Source organism: Phalangium opilio, unplaced genomic scaffold, assembly GCF_054372755.1.
Source record: "Phalangium opilio isolate 3A_F unplaced genomic scaffold, DU_Popi_V2 ptg000087l_1, whole genome shotgun sequence".
Lineage (NCBI taxonomy): Eukaryota > Metazoa > Arthropoda > Arachnida > Opiliones > Phalangiidae > Phalangium > Phalangium opilio.
Window position 1 is genome coordinate 3,041,371 of NW_028324192.1, and position 16,993 is coordinate 3,058,363.

Below are 16,993 nucleotides of genomic sequence, written 5' to 3' on the forward strand. Positions count from 1 at the left end.
GAACGCGCTAACCATTGAGCCACGGAAGCTCAGAAATTAAATGGTTGTCACGTATTGTGGAAAAGTTTTGACTTTTTACGCTACATCTGAGACCCCACAACACCTCTCCCGGGTGGGCTCGAACCTTCAAAATTTCGATTAACAGCTGAACGCGCTAATCATTGCGCCACGGAAGCCCAAAAATTAAATGTTCGTCAGGTATTGTGGAAAAACTTTGGCTTTCTACGTTACGTTTGAAATCCCACAACACCGCGCCCGGGAGGGCTCGAACCACCAACCTATTGGTTAACAGCCGAACGCCCTAACCATTGCGCCACGGAAGCCCAAAAATTAAATGTTCGTCAGGTATTGTGGAAAAACTCTGACATTTTACGTTACATCTGACACCTCACAACACCACTCCCGGATGGGCTCGAACCACCAACCTATTGGTTAACAGCCGAACGCGCTAACCATTGAGCCACGGAAGCTCAGAAATTAAATGGTTGTCAGGTATTGTGGATAAGTTATGACTTATTACGTTACATCTGAGACCCTACAACACCTCTCTCGGTTGGGCTCGAACCACCAACCTTTCGGTTAACAGCCGAACGCGCTAACCATTGCCCCAAGGAAGCCCAAAAAATAAATGGTCGTCAGGTATTGTGGAAAAACTTTGTCTTTCTACGTTACATTTGAGATCCCACAACACCGCTCCCGGGTGGGCTCGAACCACCACCCTATTGGTTAAAAGCTGAACGCGCTAACCATTGCGCCACGGAAGTTAAAAAATTAAATGCTCGTCAGGTATTGTGTAAAAACCTTGACTTTTTACGTCACATCTGAGACCTCACAACACCGCTCCCGGGTGGGCTCGAACCACCAACCTATTGGTTAACAGCCGAAAGCGCTAACCATTGAGCCACGGAAGCTCAGAAATTAAATGGTTGTCAGGTATTGTGGATAAGTTATGACTTATTACGTTACATCTGAGACCCTACAACACCTCTCCCGGTTGGGCTCGAACCACCAACCTTTCGGTTAACAGCCGAACGCGCTAACCGTTGCGCCAAGGAAGCCCAAGAATTAAATGTTCGTCAGGTATTGTGGAAAAACCTTGACTTTTTACGTCACTTCTGAGACCTCACAACACCGCTCCCGGATGGGCTCGAACCACCAACCTATTGGTTAACAGCCGAACGCGCTAACCATTGCGCCACGGAAGCCCAAAAATTAAATGGTCGTCAGGTATTGTGGAAAAACTTTGGCTTTCTACGTTACGTTTGAGATCCCACAACGCCGCTCCCGGGTGGGCTCGAACCACTAACCTATTTGTTAACTGCTGAACGCGCTAACCATTGCGCCACGGAAGCCCAAAAATTAAATGCTCGTCAGGTATTGTGTAAAAACCTTGACTTTTTACGTCACATCTGAGACTTCACAACACCGCTCCCGGATGGGCTCGAACCACCAACCTATTGGTTATCAGCCGAAAGCGCTAACCATTGAGCCACGGAAGCTCAGAAATTAAATGGTTGTCACGTATTGTGGAAAAGTTTTGAATTTTTACGCTACATCTGAGACCCCACAACACCTCTCCCGGGTGGGCTCGAACCTTCAACCTTTCGATTAACAGCTGAACGCGCTAATCATTGCGCCACGGAAGCCCAAAAATTAAACGGTCGTCAGGTATTGTGGAAAAACTTTGGCTTTCTACGTTACGTTTGAAATCCCACAACACCGCGCCCGGGAGGGCTCGAACCACCAACCTATTGGTTAACAGCCGAACGCCCTAACCATTGCGCCACGGAAGCCCAAAAATTAAATCGTCAGGTATTGTGGAAAAACTTTGGCTTTCTACGTTACATTTGAGATCCCACAACGCCGCTCCCGGGTGGGCTCGAACCACTAACCTATTGGTTAACAGCCGAACGCGCTAACCATTGAGCCACGGAGGCTCAGAAATTAAATGGTTGTCACGTATTGTGGAAACGTTTTGACTTTTTACGCTACATCTGAGACCCCACAACACCTCTCCCGGGTGGGCTCGAACCACCAACCTTTCGATTAACAGCTGAACGCGCTAACCATTGCGCCACGGAAGCCCAAAAATTCAATGTTCGTCAGGTATTGTGGAAAAACCTTGACTTTTTACGTCACATCTGAGACGTCACAACACCGCTCCCGGATGGGCTCGAACCACACACCTATTCGTTAACAGCCGAACGCGCTAACCTTTGAGCCAAGGAAGCCCAAAAATTTAATGGTCGTCAGGTATTGTGGCAAAACTTTGGCTTTCTACGTTACATTTGAGATCCCACACCACCGGTCCCGGGTGGGCTCAAACCACCAACCTATTGGTTAACAGCCGAACGCGCTAACCATTGAGCCACGGAAGCTCAGAAATTAAATGGTTGTCACGTATTGTGGGTAGGTTTTGACTTTTTACACTACATCTGAGACCCCACAACACCTCTTCCGGGTGGGCTTGAACCGCCAGCCTTTCGATTAACAGCTGAACGCGCTGACCATTGCGCCACGGAAGCCCAAAAAATAAATGGTCGTCAGGTATTGTGGAAAAATTTTGGCTTTCAACGTTACATTTGAGATCCCAAAATACCGCTCCCGGGTGGGCTCGAACCACCAACCTATTGGTTAACAGCCGAATTCGCTAACCATTGAGCCACGGAAGCTCAGAATTTAAGTGGTTGTCACATATTGTGGAAAAGGTTTAACATTTTACCTTACATTTGAGACGTCACAACACCGCTCCCGGATGGGCTCGAACCACCAACCTTTCGGTTAACAGCTGAACGCGCTAATCATTGCGCCACGGAAGCCCAAAAATTAAATGTTCGTCAGGTATTGTGGAAAAACTCTGACATTTTACGTTACATCTGAGACCTCACAACACCGCTCCCGGATGGGCTCGAACCACCAACCTATTGGTTAACAGCCGAACGCGCTAACCATTGCGCCACGGAAGACCAAAAAGTAAATGGTCGTCAGGTGTTGTGGAAAAAACCTTGACTTTTTACGTCACATCTGAGACGTCACAAAACCGCTCCCGGATGGGCTCGAACCACACACCTATTGGTAAACAGCCGAACGCGCTAACCTTTGAGCCACGGAAGCTCAGAAATTAAATGGTTTTCAGGTATTGTGGATAAGTTATGACTTTTTACGTTACATGTGTGACCCTACAACACCTCTTCCGGTTGGGCTCGAACCACCAACCTTTCGGTTAACAGCCGAACGCGCTAACCATTGCGCCAAGGAAGCCCAAAAATTTAATGGTCGTCAGGTATTGTGGCAAAACTTTGGCTTTCTACGTTACATTTGAGATCCCACACCACCGCTCCCGGGTGGGCTCGAACCACCAACCAATTGGTTAACAGCCGAACGCGCTAACCATTGAGCCACGGAAGCTCGGAAATTAAATGGTTGTCACGTATTGTGGATAAGTTTTGACTTTTTACGCTACATCTGAGACCCCACAACACCTCTTCCGGGTGGGCCTGAACCACCAGCCTTTCGATTAACAGTTGAACGCGCTAATAATTGCGCCAGGGAAGCCCAAAAATTAAATGTTCGTCAGGTATTGTGGAAAAACTCTGACATTTTACGTTACATCTGAGACCTCACAACACCGCTCCCGGATGGGCTCTAACCACCAACCTATTGGTTAACAGCCGAACGCGCTAACCATTCAGCCACGGAAGCTCAGAAATTAAATGGTTGTCACGTATTGTGGAAAAGTTTTGACTTTTTACGCTACATCTGAGACCCCACAACACCTCTCCTGGTTGGGCTCGAACCACCAACCTTTCGATTAACAGCTGAACGCGCTAACCATTGCGCCACGGAAGACCAAAAATTCAATGTTCGTCAGGTATTGTGGAAAAACCTTGACTTTTTACGTCACATCTGAGACCTCACAACACCGCTCCCGGATGGGCTCTAACCACCAACCTATTGGTTAACAGCCGAACGCGCTAACCATTGAGCCACGAAGCTCAGAAATTAAATGGTCGTCACGTATTGTGGAAAAACTTTGGCTTTCTACGTTACATTTGAGATCCCACAACACCGCTCCCGGGTGGGCTCGAACCACCAACCTATTGGTTAACAGCCGAACGCGTTAACCATTGCGCCACGGAAGCCCAAACATTAAATGGTCGTCAGGTATTGTGGAAAAACTTTGGCTTTCTACGTTACGTTTGAGATCCCACAACGCCGCTCCCGGGTGGGCTCGAACCACTAAATTATTTGTTAACTGCTGAACGCGCTAACCATTGCGCCACGGAAGCTCAGAAATTAAATGGTTGTCACGTATTGTGGAAAAGTTTTGACTTTTTACGCTACATCTGAGACCCCACAACACCTCTCCCGGGTGGGCTCGAACCTTCAACCTTTCGATTAACAGCTGAACGTGCTAATCATTGCGCCACGGAAGCCCAAAAATTAAATGGTCGTCAGGTATTGTGGAAAAACTTTGGCTTTCCACGTTACGTTTGAGATCCCACAACACCGCACCCGGGTGGGCTCGAACCACCAACCTATTGGTTAACAGCCGAACGCCCTAAGCATTGCGCCACGGAAGCCCAAAAATTAAATGATCGTCAGGTATTGTGGAAAAACTTTGGCTTTCTACGTTACATTTGAGATCCCACAACGCCGCTCCCGGGTGGGCTCGAACCACTAACCTATTAGTTAACAGCCGAACGCGCTAACCATTGAGCCACGGAAGCTCAGAAATTAAATGGTTGTCACGTATTGTGGAAAAGTTTTGACTTTTTACGCTACATCTGAGACCCCACAACACCTCTCCCGGGTGGGCTCGAACCACCAACCTTTCGATTAACAGCTGAACGCGCTAACCATTGCGCCACGGAAGCCCAAAATTTCAATGTTCGTCAGGTATTGTGGAAAAACTCTGACATTTTATGTTACATCTGAGACGTCACAACACCGCTCCCGGGAGGGCTCAAACCACCAGTCTTTTGAATAGCAGCTTAACGCGCTAACCATTGCGCCACGGAAGCCCAAAAATTAAATGGTCGTCCGGTATTGTGGAAAAACTTTGACTTTTTACGTAACATCTGAGACCTCATAGCACCGCTCCCGGGTGTGCTCGAACCACCATTCTTTCTGTTAACAGCCGAACGCGCTAACGATTGCGCCACGGAAGCCCAAAATTTAAATGGTCGTCCGGTATTGTGGAAAAACCTTGACTTTTTACGTCACATCTGAGACGTCACAACACCGCTCCCGGATGGGCTCGAACCACCAACCTATTGGTTAACAGCCGAACGCGCTAACCATTGAGCCACGGAAGCCCAAAAATTAAATGTTCGTCAGGTATTGTGGAAAAACTCTGACATTTTACGTTACATCTGAGACCTCACTACACCGCTCCCGGATGGGCTCGAACCACCAACCTATTGGTTAAAAGCCGAACGCGCTAACCATTGCGCCACGGAAGCCCAAAAATTAAATGGTCGTCAGGTGTTGTGGAAAAAACCTTGGCTTTTTACGTCACACCTGAGACGTCACAACACCTATTCCGGTTGGGCTCGAACCACCAACCTTTCGGTTAACAGCCGAACGCGCTAACCATTAAGCCAAGGAAGCCCAAAAATTTAATGGTCGTCAGGTATTGTGGCAAAACTTTGGCTTTCTACGTTACATTTGAGATCCCACACCACCGCTCCTGGGTGGGCTCGAACCACCAACCTATTGGTTAACAGCCGAACGCGCTAACCATTGAGCCACGGAAGCTCAGAAATTAAATGGTTGTCACGTATTGTGGATAAGTTATGACTTATTACGTTACATCTGAGACCCTACAACACCTCTCTCGGTTGGGCTCGAACCACCAACCTTTCGGTTAACAGCCGAACGCTCTAACCATTGCGCCAAGGAAGCCCAAAAAATAAATGGTCGTCAGGTATTGTGGAAAAACTTTGGCTTTCTACGTTACATTTGAGATCCCACAACACCGCTCCCGGGTGGGCTCGAACCACCAACCTATTGGCTAACAGCCGAACGCGCTAAGCATTGAGCCACGGAAGCTCAGAAATTAAAAGGTTGTTACGTATTGTGGAAAAGTTTTGACATTTTACGCTACATCTGAGACCCCACAAAACCTCTCCCGGGTGGGCTCGAACCACCAACCTTTCGATTAACAGCTGAACGCGCTAATTATTGCGCCACGGAAGCCCAAAAATTAAATGTTCGTCAGGTATTGTGGAAAAACTCTGACATTTTACGTTACATTCGAGACGTCACAACACCGCTCCCGGGAGGGCTCAAACCACCAGTCTTTTGAATAGCAGCTGAACGCGCTAACCATTGCGCCACGGAAGCCTAAATATTAAATGGTCGTCATGTATTGTGGAAAAACTCTGACTTTTTACGTTACATCTGAGACCTCACAAAACGCTCCCGGATGGGCTCGAAAAACCAAAATTTCGGTTAAAAGCCGAAAGCGCTAGCCATTGAGCCACGGAAGCTCTGAAATTAAATGGTCGTCCGGTATTGTGGAAAAACTTTGACTTTTTACGTAACATCTGAGACCTCATAGCACCGCTCCCGGGTGTGCTCGAACCACCAAACTTTCTGTTAACAGCCAAACGCGCTAACCATTGCGCCAAGGAAGCCCAAATATTAAATATTCGTCAGGTATTGTGGAAAAACTCTGACATTTTACGTCACATCTGAGAACTCACAACACCGCTCCCGGGTGGGTCCGAACCACCAACCTATTGGTTAACAGCCAAACGCGCTAACCATTGCGCCAAGGAAGCCCAAATATTAAATATTCGTCAGGTATTGTGGAAAAACTCTGACATTTTACGTCACATCTGAGACCACACAACACCTCTCCCGGGTGGGCTCGAACCACCAACCTTTCGATTAACAGAAGAACGCGCTAACCATTGCGCCACGGAAGCTCAAAAATTAAATGGTCGTCAGGTATTGTGGAAAAACCTTGACTTTTTACGTCACATCTGAGACCCCACAACACCTCTCCCGGGTGGGCTCGAACCACCAACCTTTCGATTAACAGAAGAACGCGCTAAACATTGCGCCACGGAAGCTCAAAAATTAAATGGTCGTCAGGTATTGTGGAAAAACCTTGACTTTTTACGTCACATCTGAGACCTCACAACACCGCTCCCGAAAGGGCTCAAACCACCAGTCTTTTGAATAACAGCTGAACGCGCTAACCATTGCGCCCCGGAAGCCCAAAAATTAAATGGTCGTCAGGTATTGTGGAAAAACTTTGGCTTTCTACGTTACATTTGAGATCCCACAACACCGCTCCCGGGTGGGCTCGAACCACCAACCTATTGGCTAACAGCCGAACGCGCTAACCATTGAGCCACGAAAGCTCAGAAATTAAATGGTTGTCACGTATTGTGGAAAAGTTTTGACTTTTTACGCTGCATCTGAGACCCCACAACACCTCTCTCGGGTGGGCTCGAACCACCAACCTTTCGATTAACAGCTGAACGCGCTAATTATTGCGCCACGGAAGCCCAAAAATTAAATGGTCGTCAGGTATTCTGGAAAAACTTTGGCTTTCTACGTTACATTCGTGATCCCACAACACCGCTCCCGGGTGGGCTTGAACCACCAACCTTTCGGTTACCAGCCGAACGCGCTAACCATTGCGCCAAGGAAGCCCAAAAATTAAATGGTCGTCAGGTATTGTGGAAAAACTTTGGCTTTCTACGTTACATGTGAGATCCCACAACACCGCTCCCGGGTGGCCTCGAACCACCAATCTATTGGTTAACAGCCGAACGCGCTAACTATTGAGCCACGGAAGCCCAAAAATTAAATGTTCGTCAGGTATTGTGGAAAAACCTTGACTTTTTACGTAACATCTGAGACGTCACAACCACCAACCTTTCGGTTAACAGCTGAACGCGCTAATCATTGCGCCACGGAAGCCCAAAAATTAAATGTTCGTCAGGTATTGTGGAAAAACTCTGACATTTTACGTTACATCTGAGACCTCACAACACCGCTCCCGGATGGGCTCGAACCACCAACCTATTGGTTAACAGCCGGACGCGCTAACCATTGCGCCACGGAAGACCAAAAAGTAAATGGTCGTCAGGTGTTGTGGAAAAAACCTTGACTTTTTACGTCACATCTGAGACGTCACAAAACCGCTCCCGGATGGGCTCGAACCACACACCTATTGGTAAACAGCCGAACGCGCTAACCTTTGAGCCACGGAAGCTCAGAAATTAAATGGTTGTCAGGTATTGTGGATAAGTTATGACTTTTTACGTTACATGTGTGACCCTACAACACCTCTTCCGGTTGGGCTCGAACCACCAACCTTTCGGTTAACAGCCGAACGCGCTAACCATTGCGCCAAGGAAGCCCAAAAATTTAATGGTCGTCAGGTATTGTGGCAAAACTTTGGCTTTCTACGTTACATTTGAGATCCCACACCACCGCTCCCGGGTGGGCTCGAACCACCAACCAATTGGTTAACAGCTGAACGCGCTAACCATTGAGCCACGGAAGCTCAGAAATTAAATGGTTGTCACGTATTGTGGATAAGTTTTGACTTTTTACGCTACATCTGAGACCCCACAACACCTCTTCCGGGTGGGCCTGAACCACAAGCCTTTCGATTAACAGTTGAACGCGCTAAAAATTGCGCCACGGAAGCCCAAAAATTAAATGTTCGTCAGGTATTGTGGAAAAACTCTGACATTTTACGTTACATCTGAGACCTCACAACACCGCTCCCGGATGGGCTCTAACCACCAACCTATTGGTTAACAGCCGAACGCGCTAACCATTCAGCCCCGGAAGCTCAGAAATTAAATGGTTGTCACGTATTGTGGAAAAGTTTTGACTTTTTACGCTACATCTGAGACCCCACAACACCTCTCCTGGTTGGGCTCGAACCACCAACCTTTCGATTAACAGCTGAACGCGCTAACCATTGCGCCACGGAAGCCCAAAAATTCAATGTTCGTCAGGTATTGTGGAAAACCCTTGACTTTTTACGTCACATCTGAGACCTCACAACACCGCTCCCGGATGGGCTCTAACCACCAACCTATTGGTTAACAGCCGAACGCGCTAACCATTGAGCCACGAAGCTCAGAAATTAAATGGTCGTCACGTATTGTGGATAAGTTTTGACTTTTTACGCTACATCTGAGACCCCACAACACCTCTTCCGGGTGGGCCTGAACCACCAGCCTTTCGATTAACAGTTGAACGCGCTAATAATTTCGCCAGGGAAGCCCAAAAATTAAATGTTCGTCAGGTATTGTGGAAAAACTCTGACATTTTACGTTACATCTGAGACCTCACAACACCGCTCCTGGATGGGCTCTAACCACCAACCTATTGGTTAACAGCCGAACGCGCTAACCATTCAGCCCCGGAAGCTCAGAAATTAAATGGTTGTCACGTATTGTGGAAAAGTTTTGACTTTTTACGCTACATCTGAGACCCCACAACACCTCTCCTGGTTGGGCTCGAACCACCAACCTTTCGATTAACAGCTGAACGCGCTAACCATTGCGCCACGGAAGCCCAAAAATTCAATGTTCGTCAGGTATTGTGGAAAACCCTTGACTTTTTACGTCACATCTGAGACCTCACAACACCGCTCCCGGATGGGCTCTAACCACCAACCTATTGGTTAACAGCCGAACGCGCTAACCATTGAGCCACGAAGCTCAGAAATTAAATGGTCGTCACGTATTGTGGAAAAACTTTGGCTTTCTACGTTACATTTGAGATCCCACAACACCGCTCCCGGGTGGGCTCGAACCACCAACCTATTGGTTAACAGCCGAACGCGTTAACCATTGCGCCACGGAAGCCCAAACATTAAATGGTCGTCAGGTATTGTGGAAAAACTTTGGCTTTCTACGTTACGTTTGAGATCCCACAACGCCGCTCCCGGGTGGGCTCGAACCACTAAATTATTTGTTAACTGCTGAACGCGCTAACCATTGCGCCACGGAAGCTCAGAAATTAAATGGTTGTCACGTATTGTGGAAAAGTTTTGACTTTTTACGCTACATCTGAGACCCCACAACACCTCTCCCGGGTGGGCTCGAACCTTCAACCTTTCGATTAACAGCTGAACGTGCTAATCATTGCGCCACGGAAGCCCAAAAATTAAATGGTCGTCAGGTATTGTGGAAAAACTTTGGCTTTCCACGTTACGTTTGAGATCCCACAACACCGCACCCGGGTGGGCTCGAACCACCAACCTATTGGTTAACAGCCGAACGCCCTAAGCATTGCGCCACGGAAGCCCAAAAATTAAATGATCGTCAGGTATTGTGGAAAAACTTTGGCTTTCTACGTTACATTTGAGATCCCACAACGCCGCTCCCGGGTGGGCTCGAACCACTAACCTATTAGTTAACAGCCGAACGCGCTAACCATTGAGCCACGGAAGCTCAGAAATTAAATGGTTGTCACGTATTGTGGAAAAGTTTTGACTTTTTACGCTACATCTGAGACCCCACAACACCTCTCCCGGGTGGGCTCGAACCACCAACCTTTCGATTAACAGCTGAACGCGCTAACCATTGCGCCACGGAAGCCCAAAATTTCAATGTTCGTCAGGTATTGTGGAAAAACTCTGACATTTTATGTTACATCTGAGACGTCACAACACCGCTCCCGGGAGGGCTCAAACCACCAGTCTTTTGAATAGCAGCTGAACGCGCTAACCATTGCGCCACGGAAGCCCAAAAATTAAATGGTCGTCCGGTATTGTGGAAAAACTTTGACTTTTTACGTAACATCTGAGACCTCATAGCACCGCTCCCGGGTGTGCTCGAACCACCAACCTTTCTGTTAACAGCCGAACGCGCTAACGATTGCGCCACGGAAGCCCAAAATTTAAATGGTCGTCCGGTATTGTGGAAAAACCTTGACTTTTTACGTCACATCTGAGACGTCACAACACCGCTCCCGGATGGGCTCGAACTACCAACCTATTGGTTAACAGCCGAACGCGCTAACCATTGAGCCACGGAAGCTCAGAAATTAAATGGTTGTCACGTATTGTGGAAAAGTTTTGACTTTTTACGCTACACCTGAGACCCCACAACACCTCTCCCGGGTGGGCTCGAACCTTCAACCTTTCGATTAACAGCTGAACGCGCTAGTCATTGCGGCACGGAAGCCCAAAAATTAAATGTTCGTCAGGTATTGTGGAAAAACTCTGACATTTTACGTTACATCTGAGACCTCACTACACCGCTCCCGGATGGGCTCGAACCACCAACCTATTGGTTAAAAGCCGAACGCGCTAACCATTGCGCCACGGAAGCCCAAAAATTAAATGGTCGTCAGGTGTTGTGGAAAAAACCTTGGCTTTTTACGTCACACCTGAGACGTCACAACACCTATTCCGGTTGGGCTCGAACCACCAACCTTTCGGTTAACAGCCGAACGCGCTAACCATTGCGCCAAGGAAGCCCAAAAATTTAATGGTCGTCAGGTATTGTGGCAAAACTTTGGCTTTCTACGTTACATTTGAGATCCCACACCACCGCTCCTGGGTGGGCTCGAACCACCAACCTATTGGTTAACAGCCGAACGCGCTAACCATTGAGCCACGGAAGCTCAGAAATTAAATGGTTGTCACGTATTGTGGATAAGTTATGACTTATTACGTTACATCTGAGACCCTACAACACCTCTCTCGGTTGGGCTCGAACCACCAACCTTTCGGTTAACAGCCGAACGCTCTAACCATTGCGCCAAGGAAGCCCAAAAAATAAATGGTCGTCAGGTATTGTGGAAAAACTTTGGCTTTCTACGTTACATTTGAGATCCCACAACACCGCTCCCGGGTGGGCTCGAACCACCAACCTATTGGCTAACAGCCGAACGCGCTAAGCATTGAGCCACGGAAGCTCAGAAATTAAAAGGTTGTTACGTATTGTGGAAAAGTTTTGACATATTACGCTACATCTGAGACCCCACAAAACCTCTCCCGGGTGGGCTCGAACCTTCAACCTTTCGATTAACAGCTGAACGCGCTAACCATTGCGCCACGGAAGCCTAAATATTAAATGGTCGTCATGTATTGTGGAAAAACTCTGACTTTTTACGTTACATCTGAGACCTCACAAAACGCTCCCGGATGGGCTCGAAAAACCAAAATTTCGGTTAAAAGCCGAAAGCGCTAGCCATTGAGCCACGGAAGCTCTGAAATTAAATGGTCGTCCGGTATTGTGGAAAAACTTTGACTTTTTACGTAACATCTGAGACCTCATAGCACCGCTCCCGGGTGTGCTCGAACCACCAAACTTTCTGTTAACAGCCAAACGCGCTAACCATTGCGCCAAGCAAGCCCAAATATTAAATATTCGTCAGGTATTGTGGAAAAACTCTGACATTTTACGTCACATCTGAGAACTCACAACACCGCTCCCGGGTTGGCCCGAACCACCAACCTATTGGTTAACAGCCGAACACGCTAAACATTGAGCCACGGAAGCTCAGAAATTAAATCGTTGTCACGTATTGTGGAAAAGTTTTGACTTTTTACGCTACATCTGAGACCACACAACACCTCTCCCGGATGGGCTCGAACCACCAACCTTTCGATTAACAGAAGAACACGCTAACCATTGCGCCACGGAAGCTCAAAAATTAAATGGTCGTCAGGTATTGTGGAAAAACCTTGACTTTTTACGTCACATCTGAGACCCCACAACACCTCTCCCGGGTGGGCTCGAACCACCAACCTTTCGATTAACAGAAGAACGCGCTAAACATTGCGCCACGGAAGCTCAAAAATTAAATGGTCGTCAGGTATTGTGGGAAAACCTTGACTTTTTACGTCACATCTGAGACCTCACAACACCGCTCCCGAAAGGGCTCAAACCACCAGTCTTTTGAATAACAGCTGAACGCGCTAACCATTGCGCCCCGGAAGCCCAAAAATTAAATGGTCGTCAGGTATTGTGGAAAAACTTTGGCTTTCTACGTTACATTTGAGATCCCACAACACCGCTCCCGGGTGGGCTCGAACCACCAACCTATTGGCTAACAGCCGAACGCGCTAACCATTGAGCCACGAAAGCTCAGAAATTAAATGGTTGTCACGTATTGTGGAAAAGTTTTGACTTTTTACGCTGCATCTGAGACCCCACAACACCTCTCTCGGGTGGGCTCGAACCACCAACCTTTCGATTAACAGCTGAACGCGCTAATTATTGCGCCACGGAAGCCCAAAAATTAAATGGTCGTCAGGTATTCTGGAAAAACTTTGGCTTTCTACGTTACATTCGTGATCCCACAACACCGCTCCCGGGTGGGCTTGAACCACCAACCTTTCGGTTACCAGCCGAACGCGCTAACCATTGCGCCAAGGAAGCCCAAAAATTAAATGGTCGTCAGGTATTGTGGAAAAACTTTGGCTTTCTACGTTACATGTGAGATCCCACAACACCGCTCCCGGGTGGCCTCGAACCACCAACCTATTGGTTAACAGCCGAACGCGCTAACTATTGAGCCACGGAAGCCCAAAAATTAAATGTTCGTCAGGTATTGTGGAAAAACCTTGACTTTTTACGTAACATCTGAGACGTCACAACACCGCTCCCGGATGGGCTTGAACCACCAACCTTTCGGTTAACAGCCGAACGCGCTAACCATTGCGCCACGGAAGCCCAAAAATTAAATGGTCGTCAGGTATTGTGGAAAAACTTTGGCTTTCTACGTTACATTCGAGATCCCACAACACCGCTCCCGGGTATGCTTGAAGCACCAACCTATTGGCTAACAGCCGAACGCGCTAACCATTGAGCCACGGAAGCTCAGAAATTAAATGGTTGTCAGGTATTGTGGAAAAACTTTGGCTTTCTACGTTACATTTGAGACCCCACAACCACCAACCTTTCGATTAACAGCTGAACGCGCTAACCATTGAGCCACGGAAGCTCACAAATTAAATGGTCGTCAGGTATTGTGGAAAAACTTTGGCTTTCTACGTTACATTTGAGATCCCACAACACCGCTCCCGGGTGTGCTCGAACCACCAACCTATTGGCTAACAGCCGAACGCGCTAACCATTGAGCCACGAAGGCTCAGATATTAAATGGTTGTCAGGTATTGTGGAAAAGTTTTGACTTTTTACGCTACATCTGAGACCTCACAACACCGCTCCCGAAAGGGCTCAAACCACCAGTCTTTTGAATAACAGCTGAACGCGCTAACCATTGCGCCCCGGAAGCCCAAAAATTAAATGGTCGTCAGGTATTCTGGAAAAATTTTGGCTTTCTACGTTACATTCGTAATCCCACAACACCGCTCCCGGGTGGGCTTGAACCACCAACCTTTCGGTTACCAGCCGAACGCGCTAACCATTGCGCCACGGAAGCCCAAAAATTAAATGGTCGTCAGGTATTGTGGAAAAACTTTGGCTTTCTACGTTACATGTGAGATCCCACAACACCGCTCCCGGGTGGCCTCGAACCACCAACCCATTGGTTAACAGCCGAACGCGCTAACTATTGAGCCGCGGAAGCCCAAAAATTAAATGGTCGTCAGGTATTGTGGAAAAACCTTGACTTTTTACGTAACATCTGAGACGTCACAACACCGCTCCCGGATGGGCTTGAACCACCAACCTTTCGGTTAACAGCCGAACGCGCTAACCATTGCGCCACGGAAGCCCAAAAGTTAAATGGTCGTCAGGTATTGTGGAAAAACTTTGGCTTTCTACGTTACATTCGAGATCCCACAACACCGCTCCCGGGTATGCTTGAAGCACCAACCTATTGGCCAACAGCCGAACGCGCTAACCATTGAGCCACGGAAGCTCAGAAATTAAATGGTTGTCAGGTATTGTGGAAAAACTTTGGCTTTCTACGTTACATTTGAGACCCCACAACCACCAACCTTTCGATTAACAGCTGAACGCGCTAACCATTGAGCCACGGAAGCTCAGAAATTAAATGGTCGTCAGGTATTGTGGAAAAACTTTGGCTTTCTACGTTACATTTGAGATCCCACAACACCGCTCCTGGGTGGGCTCGAACCACCAACCTATGGGTCAACAGCAGAACGCGCTAACCATTGCGCCACGGAAGCCCAAAAATTAAATGCTCGTCAGGTTTTGCGTAAAAACCTTGACTTTTTACGTCACATCTGAGACCTCACAACACCGCTCCCGGATGAGCTCGAACCACCAACCTATTGGTTAACAGCCGAACGCGCTAACCATTGAGCCACGGAAGCTCAGAAATTAAAAGGTTGTTACGTATTGTGGAAAAGTTTTGACATTTTACGCTACATCTGAGACCCCACAAATCCTCTCCCGGGTGGGCTCGAACCACCAACCTTTCGATTAACAGCTGAACGCGCTAATTATTGCGCCAGGGAAGCCCAAAAATTAAATGTTCGTCAGGTATTGTGGAAAAACTCTGACATTTTACGTTACATTCGAGACGTCACAACACCGCTCCCGGGAGGGCTCAAACCACCAGTCTTTTGAATAGCAGCTGAACGCGCTAACCATTGCGCCACGGAAGCCTAAATATTAAATGGTCGTCATGTATTGTGAAAAACTCTGACTTTTTACGTTACATCTGAGACCTCACAAAACGCTCCCGGATGGGCTCGAAAGACCAAAATTTCGGTTAAAAGCCGAAAGCGCTAGCCATTGAGCCACGGAAGCTCTGAAATTAAATGGTCGTCCGCTATTGTGGAAAAACTTTGACTTTTTACGTAACATCTGAGACCTCATAGCACCGCTCCCGGGTGTGCTCGAACCACCAAACTTTCTGTTAACAGCCAAACGCGCTAACCATTGCGCCAAGGAAGCCCAAATATTAAATATTCGTCAGGTATTGTGGAAAAACTCTGACATTTTACGTCACATCTGAGAACTCACAACACCGCTCCCGGGTGGGCCCGAACCACCAACCTATTGGTTAACAGCCGAACACGCTAAACATTGAGCCACGGAAGCTCAGAAATTAAATCGTTGTCACGTATTGTGGAAAAGTTTTGACTTTTTACGCTACATCTGAGACCCCACAACACCTCTCCCGGGTGGGCTCGAACCACCAACCTTTCGATTAACAGAAGAACGCGCTAACCATTGCGCCACGGAAGCTCAAAAATTAAATGGTCGTCAGGTATTGTGGAAAAACCTTGACTTTTTACGTCACATCTGAGACCCCACAACACCTCTCCCGGGTGGGCTCGAACCACCAACCTTTCGATTAACAGAAGAACGCGCTAAACATTGCGCCACGGAAGCTCAAAAATTAAATGGTCGTCAGGTATTGTGGAAAAACCTTGACTTTTTACGTCACATCTGAGACCTCACCACACCGCTCCCGAAAGGGCTCAAACCACCAGTCTTTTGAATAACAGCTGAACGCGCTAACCATTGCGCCCCGGAAGCCCAAAAATTAAATGGTCGTCAGGTATTGTGGAAAAACTTTGGCTTTCTACGTTACATTTGAGATCCCACAACACCGCTCCCGGGTGGGCTCGAACCACCAACCTATTGGCTAACAGCCGAACGCGCTAACCATTGAGCCACGAAAGCTCAGAAATTAAATGGTTGTCACGTATTGTGGAAAAGTTTTGACTTTTTATGCTACATCTGAGACCCCACAACACCTCTCTCGGGTGGGCTCGAACCACCAACCTTTCGATTAACAGCTGAACGCGCTAATTATTGCGCCACGGAAGCCCAAAAATTAAATGGTCGTCAGGTATTCTTTAAAAACTTTGGCTTTCTACGTTACATTCGTGATCCCACAACACCGCTCCCGGGTGGGCTTGAACCACCAACCTTTCGGTTACCAGCCGAACGCGCTAACCATTGCGCCAAGGAAGTCCAAAAATTAAATGGTCGTCAGGTATTGTGGAAAAACTTTGGCTTTCTACGTTACATGTGAGATCCCACAACACCGCTCCCGGGTGGCCTCGAACCACCAACCTATTGGTTAACAGCCGAACGCGCTAACTATT

General features: G+C 47.7%; 4 non-coding genes across 4 annotated transcripts; all 4 read right to left on the reverse strand.

The window, feature by feature from the left end:
* Window positions 1–7,597: 7,597 nt before the first annotated feature.
* Window positions 7,598–7,670, reverse strand: TRNAT-GGU (transfer RNA threonine (anticodon GGU)). The gene has a single exon. It is a non-coding gene; the product is annotated as a tRNA-Thr (tRNA).
* A 5,636-nt stretch (window positions 7,671–13,306) lies between these two features.
* Window positions 13,307–13,379, reverse strand: TRNAT-GGU (transfer RNA threonine (anticodon GGU)). The gene has a single exon. It is a non-coding gene; the product is annotated as a tRNA-Thr (tRNA).
* A 933-nt stretch (window positions 13,380–14,312) lies between these two features.
* TRNAT-GGU (transfer RNA threonine (anticodon GGU)) lies at window positions 14,313–14,385 on the reverse strand. Its single transcript has one exon. It is a non-coding gene; the product is annotated as a tRNA-Thr (tRNA).
* A 2,401-nt stretch (window positions 14,386–16,786) lies between these two features.
* On the reverse strand, window positions 16,787–16,859 carry TRNAT-GGU (transfer RNA threonine (anticodon GGU)). The gene has a single exon. It is a non-coding gene; the product is annotated as a tRNA-Thr (tRNA).
* Between the last annotated feature and the right edge of the window lie 134 nt (window positions 16,860–16,993).